Raw genomic sequence first — 6,601 nt, 5'->3', positions numbered from 1 at the left:
TGAGTTTTGCAAGAACTGGCTAGTTGTTTACACTCCACTTCCTGCCTATTGTGATCCGCAAAAGGGGATCTGTTTGATACGATCTGCCACTCGTTGGGACGTAGTTGGCATCATATTGGGACTGAAATTCATATGACACATTATTCAGTTGTGCGGTGGAAAGGAGACGTTTTTGACTTGACAGCAGCATCCTGTTAATGAAGAATACCACTCATAGGGTTGTTACTGTATAATAAGTGAAACAGCCTGCTTCACCTGGGCTCAAATGTTTACGGCACCTTACCATGTTTGAGGTGTATTGGGCTTTTTTATCAGTTTGTGCAACATACAGCGAGCGGTGACCTAATCATGGTAGCCATCCTCCTACAGGATGGCTTTGATATATTTTATTTCAACATTCAGTTTGTACATTAGATAAACGGCTTGCATTTTATTTATGAGGTTACCTATGAAGTCACCCTTGTAGTGGATGCCATTGTGGGAATCCCAAAGCATGTTGGCCAGTGTAAATAGACTTGCAATAATGGATTCTCTTTCTATTACTGTCTACCTCAAACCTACCTTCATTGGTAAACAGAAATGACCCAGTGTGGCGCTGGAGGTTCACAGCAGGCCAGGCTGCATCAGAGGAGCAGGAAAGTTGACGTTTTGGATTGGGACCCTTCTTCAGAAATGAGGAGGGGGGGAAAGGAGCTCAGAAATAAATAGAGAAGGGGTGGAGTTGGGGAAGGTCGGTGGGATGGTGAAAACAAGCCCTCTTGTTTTCAGCGGCAGCAGCGCAAGCCAGAGTGCTGATAGGAAGGTAAAGCGGTTTTTGTTTCTCCCTGTATAAAAACTTACCACCTGCAGCAAGCGGCCCTCTTGTTTTCAGCAGCGGGTGTGTGGAGGGAACGCGAGCCAGGAAGAAACAGATAAATTAGGGCATTGGCTAAACCCGAAACACTACACGTGTAGTGTCTCCCACCCGTCGTCCTCCTCTAACCAAAAAAGACTGTGTGGAGGTTTGGTAAGGTAAGGCTTTTTTTTAAAAATCTTCTTCTGGAGATCTAGAGTAGAGGGAATGGAAGCTAGGGCAGTTGCATGCTCCTCTTGCAGGATGTGGGAGGTAAGGGTCACTGCTGGTGTCCCCTCTGACTTCACCTGCGAGAAGTGCACCCAACTCCAGCTCCTCAAAAACCGTGTTAGGGAACTGGAGCGGGATGAACTCCGGATCATTCGGGAGGCTGAGGGGGTGATAGAGAGGAGTTACAGGGAGGTAGTCACACCCAAGGTACAGGAAAAAGGTAGCTGGGTGACTGTCAGGAAGGAGAAAGGAAATAGGCGGACAGTGCAGGGATCCCCTGTGGCCATTCCCCTCAATAATAAGTATACCGTTTTGGATACTGTTGAGGGGGGTGACCAACCAGGGGAAGGCCATAGCAGACAGGTCTCTGGCACTGAGCCTGGTCCTGTGGCACAGAAGGGAAGGGGGGAGAATAGGAGAGCAATTGTAGTGGGGGATTCGATAGTAAGAGGCACAGACAGGCGGTTCTGTGGACGCGAACGAGATGAAAGGATGGTATGTTGCCTCCCGGGTGCCAGGGTCCGTGATGTCTCAGATCGTGTCTTCAAGATCCTTAAGGGGGAGGGTGAGCAACCAGCAGTCATGGTACACATCGGTACCAATGACGTAGGGAGTAAAAGGACTGAGAATGTGAAAAACGAGTACAGGGAGTTAGGTTGGAAGCTGAAGTTATCTCTGAAGGGTAGTTATCTCTGGATTACTACCAGTGCCACGTGATAACGAGGTAAGAAATAGGGAGAGAGTGCAGCTAAACACGTGGCTACAGGGCTGGTGTAGGAGGGAGGGCTTCCATTATGTGGATAATTGGAGCACATTCTGGGGAAGGTGGGACCTGTACAGTAAGGACGGGTTGCACCTGAACCGGAAGGGCACAAATATCCTGGGAGGGAGGTTTGCTAGAGCTGTACGGGATGGTTTAATCTAGTTTGGCAGGGGGTGGGGAACCGGATTTATAATTCAGAGGATGAGGTATTCGGCCTTCCAACAGACACAACAGGGAGTGAGGTGGTTTGTAAAGAAATGCGGTCGATGGAGCGTAATTGCGGACACCGAGATGGTTTGAGGTGTGTATACTTCAATGCTGGAAGTATCAGAAATAAAGTGGATGAACTTAGAGCATGGGTCGGTACTTGGAACTACGATGTTGTGGCCATTACAGTAACTCAGGGAGAGGAATGGTTGTTGGAAGTTCCGGGATTTAGATGCTTTAAAAGAAATAGGGAGGGTGGAAAAAGAGGTGGGGGAGTGGCATTGCTAGTCAGGGCGAGTATAGCAGCTACTGAAAGGTAGTTCGAGAATGATATGTCTACAGAGTCAGTTTGGGTTGAGGTCAGGAACAAGAAAGGAGCAGTCACTTTGTTGGGGGTTTTTTACAGACCCTCTAATAGCTGCAGAGAAGTAGAGGAGCGGATTGAGAGGTAGATACTGGAAAGGTGCAGAAGTCACAGGGTTGTAGTCATGATAGGATTAAGGAAAACTCCAAGGCTTCTTACACGTATGTGCAGAACAAGAGAATGACCAGAGAAAGGGTACAGCCGATCAAGGATTGTAGAGGGAATTTGTGCACAGAGCCTAAAGAGAAAGGAGAGGTCCTTAATGAATACTTTTCTTCAGTATTCACAACTGAGAGGGACCTAGTTGTAGAGGAGGACGTTGTGAAACAGGCAGGTAGGCTCGAGGAGGTTGATGTTAGTTAAGAAGATGTACTAGGAATTCTGAGGAAGTTGAAGATAGATAAGTCCCCCAGGCTTGATAGGATTTTTCCAAGGATTCTATGGGAAGCGAGGGACGAGATCGCAGGGTCTTTGGCGATGATCTTTTCGTCCTCACTGTACATGGGTATAGTGCCGGAAGATTGGAAAGAGGCAAACGTCATTCCCTTGTTCAAAAAAGGGAACAGGGATAACCCCGGAAATTACAGGCCAGTTAGTCTTACGTGGGCAAATTATTGGAAAGGGCTCTGAGAGACAGGATTTATGATCGCTTGGAAAGGCACAGTTTGATTCTTGATAGTCAGCATGGATTTGTGAGGGGTAGATCATGCCTCACAAACCTGATTGAATTCTTTGAAGAGGTGATCAAACACGTGGCTGAAGGTGGAGCAGTGGATGTGGTATACATGGATTTAAGAAAGGCGTTTGATAAGGTTCCCCATGGTAGGCTGATGCAGAAGGTAAGGAGGCATGGGATAGGGGGAAGTGTGGCAGAATTGGCTGGCCCTTAGAAGGCAAAGGGTGGTAGTGGACGGAAAATATTCAACATGGTGCTCAGTTACGAGTGGTGTACCACCAGGATCTGTTCTGGGTCCTCTTCTATTTGTGATTTTTGTAAATGATTTGGATGAAGGAGTGGAAGGGTGGATTAGCAAGTTCGCAGACGATACGAAGGTGGGTTACGTTGTGGACAGTGCGGAGGGCTGTTCCAGGTTATAAAGGGACAATGATAGAATGCAGAGCTGGGCTGAGAAGTGGCAGATGGAGTTTAACCCCGAAAAGTGTGAGGTGATTCATTTTGGAAGGACAAACTTCAAAGCAGAATACAGGGTTAACAGAAAGATTCTTGGCAGTGTGGAGGAGCAGAGGGATCTTGGGGTTCATGTTCACAGTTCCCTGAGAGCTGCCACCCAGGTGGATAGAGTTGTTAAGAAGGCATATGGTGTGTTAGCTTTCACTAATAGAGGGATTGAGTTCAAGAGTCGTGAAGTTATGCTCCAGCTATACAAAAGCCTGGTTCGGCCACATCTGGAGTATTGTGTCCAGTTCTGGTCACCTCATTACAGGAAAGATGTGGAAGCATTAGAAAAGGTGCAGAGGAGTTGACCAGGATGTTGTCTGGAATGGAGGAAAGTCTTACAACAAAAGGTTGAGAGAGCTAGGACTTTTCTCTTTAGAACGACGAAGGATGAGAGGTGACTTGATAGAGGTGTACAAAATGATTAGAGGTATAGATAGAGTAGACAGCCAGAGACTTTTTCCTGGGGTGGAGGTAGCTTTTACGAGGGGACATAGTTTTAAAGTGAAAGGAGGCAGATATCGAGGAGACGTCAGAGGTAGGTTCTTTACTCAGAGAGTGGTAGGGGTGTGGAATACATTGCCGGAGAGGGTAGTGGAGTCGGCCTCAATAGGTGCATTTAAGCGGCTATTAGATAGGCATATGGATGATAGTATAAGGTAGCAGTGGAGGTTAGATAGACCTTAGGTTTAGGGTAAAAGTTCGGCACAACATTGTGGGCTGAAAGGCCTGTACTGTGCTGTACTGTTCTATGAGATAGGTGAGTGCAGGTAGGGAGTGGTGGGGATTGGCCAGTGGGATGGGAGGGGCAGATAGTTGGAAGAGAAGATGAGATAGTAGGAACTGCAGATGCTGGAGAATCCGAGACAACAAGGTGCAGGGCTGGATGAACACAGCAGGCCAAGCAGCATCATAGGAGCAGAAAAGCTGACATTTCGGGCCTAGATCCTTCATCAGAAAAAGGACAGGTTGTGTCAGGTCAAGGAGGCGGGGATGAGAGGGAGGGTTGGTCATGGGATGAGGCCGGGGGTGGGGAGATTTTGAAACTGGTAAAATCCACATTTAGGCCATTGGGCTGTAGGCTCGTGAGGTGGAATATGAGATGCTGCTCCTCCAGTTTGCAGGTGGCGACATTGTGACACTGGAGGAGGCCCAGGATGAACATGTCCCCCAGGGAGTGGGAGGGGGGAGTTAAAATGGTTTGCGACCGGAAGGTGTTGTCGTTTATCGCAAACAGAGTGCAGGCGCTCTACAAAGCGGTCTCCGAGCCTCCACTTAGTCTCACTGACGTAGAGGAGGTCACATCAGGAGCAGTGGATGCAATAGACCCCGTTGACGGATGTGCAGGTTAACCTCTGTCTAATGTGGAAGGTTTGTTTGGTTCCCTGAATGGAGGTAAATGGGGAATTATAGGGGCAGGTGTAGCACTTCCTGCGGTTCCGAGGAAAGATGCTGAGGTGGTGGGGCTAGTAGGGAGTGTGGAGCAGACGAGGGAGTCGCGGAGAGCACGGTCCCTGTGAAAGACAGATAAGTGTGGGGAGGGAAATATTTCTTTGATCGTGGGGTTGGATTGGAAGTGGCGGAGAATGATATGTTGGATACGGAGGTTGGTGGGGTGATATGTGAGGACAAGGGGGATTATGTCTTCGTTTCTGTTGGTGGGAAGGGGAGGTGAGGGCAGAGGTGCAGGAAAAGCAAGAGATACAGTTGAGAGCATTTTTGACCACCAGAGTGGGGGGGTCCTTGAAATAAGAGGACATCTGGGATGTTCAGGAGTGGAACGCCCCATCTTGGGAGCAGACGCGGCGGCAGAGGATTTGGGAGTAGGGGATCGTATTCTTGCAGGAAGGTAGGTGAGAGGAGGTGTAGTTTAGGTAGTTGTGGGAGTCGCTTGAAATTAATGTCGGTTTTGAGGCGGCCACCAGAGATAGAGACAGATAGATCCAGGAAGAAGGTGTAGGTATCGGAGATGGTCCAGGTTTCATTGGTAAACATGTACCTCAGGATTCTTACACTCATTGTGCTATATTAGGTATGTAGGTTGAATGACTAAGCAATTGGTGGTCAGTACCAAACAGCACATTTCTTCGACAGTTCACAACGGACAGAGAACTGATCATGTTTAACCACCTCAGGATTGCAAAACTCTGAACACGGTGTGTAACATCAGATGTGATTCCACAATTACAATGCAATCTTGAATGTGCTAAAACTTTTACTGACAAAAAATTTTGAAACCATCAGTCAGGTTTGTAGTGTTCACTTAGATGTGCTAGAAACTACAAGATGTGGAGGTGCCAGTGTTGAACTGGGGTGGACAAGGTCAGAAGTCACACGACACCAGGTTGTAGTCCAACAGGTTTGTTTGAAATCACAAGCTTTCAGAACACTGCTGCTTTAACAGGTGAAATAAACTTGTTGGACTATAACCTAGTGTCTTGTGACTTCTGACCTCACCCACCCCAGTTCAACACCGGCACCTCCACATCTTAAATTTGACTGCAACTGGTAATCATCGTCTACAAATGCAGTATTCCCCATTGCATTGCCTTGACCATTAGAGTCCCCTTGCCAACCAATCAACATGCAGTATGAAAAATGTCCTCTTCATAGTGTTGTGAATGTCCTGATGAGTGCAAGATGAAAAGGTTTAACGAAATGACTTTTTTCAGCAACACTTAGACCTCTATAAATTCAAGTTATTTTAATTTCGCAATCAACCACTTTATAACTTGCTTTCCTTCTGAACCTCACTCTGCTCTCCTCAGCTTCCATTACTCCATGTTTTTCTTTTAAGATCAGCAGTTTTTTTTAACGTGGATAGCTAGCAGGGGAATGTTTAGAATTATGTGGATACTGTACAGTATTAGGAATTTAGCCATACAGTCCCAACATATACAGTGTATGGGATCATGCTCCACACGGTGGGCAGTAAAACCAATACAAAGGTGTAACTCCTGAAGCTGTGTGAAGTCTTTAGGAAACTGCCAATCAGGGATACATGTAACTTGATGTATTTTCTTATGT

Source organism: Rhincodon typus, chromosome 27, assembly GCF_021869965.1.
Source record: "Rhincodon typus isolate 14 chromosome 27, sRhiTyp1.1, whole genome shotgun sequence".
Lineage (NCBI taxonomy): Eukaryota > Metazoa > Chordata > Chondrichthyes > Orectolobiformes > Rhincodontidae > Rhincodon > Rhincodon typus.
This window is presented reverse-complemented; position numbering follows the sequence as displayed.